A 264-nucleotide genomic window follows, 5' to 3' on the forward strand; every position below is an offset into this window, starting at 1 on the left:
TTCTTATCCAAAAATTTTGACATTCCCCCCCCCCCAAAAAAAAATAAATAAAATAGAATAAATAAATGAATAAATAAATTAATTAATAATCATAAAAAAACTGCAAGCAAACTTAATAAAAATTTGGGGAGATATTACACGTATAGCTTTAACAAAATATAATAAATTTAAATAATGGCATTTTCAAATATACTGGATAATTGTACGAAAAATTTAAGTTATAAAGTTTAACACAAGTTCAGAATGTGCATTTGCATTTATTAC

This window comes from Scylla paramamosain, unplaced genomic scaffold (assembly GCF_035594125.1).
Source record: "Scylla paramamosain isolate STU-SP2022 unplaced genomic scaffold, ASM3559412v1 Contig1, whole genome shotgun sequence".
Lineage (NCBI taxonomy): Eukaryota > Metazoa > Arthropoda > Malacostraca > Decapoda > Portunidae > Scylla > Scylla paramamosain.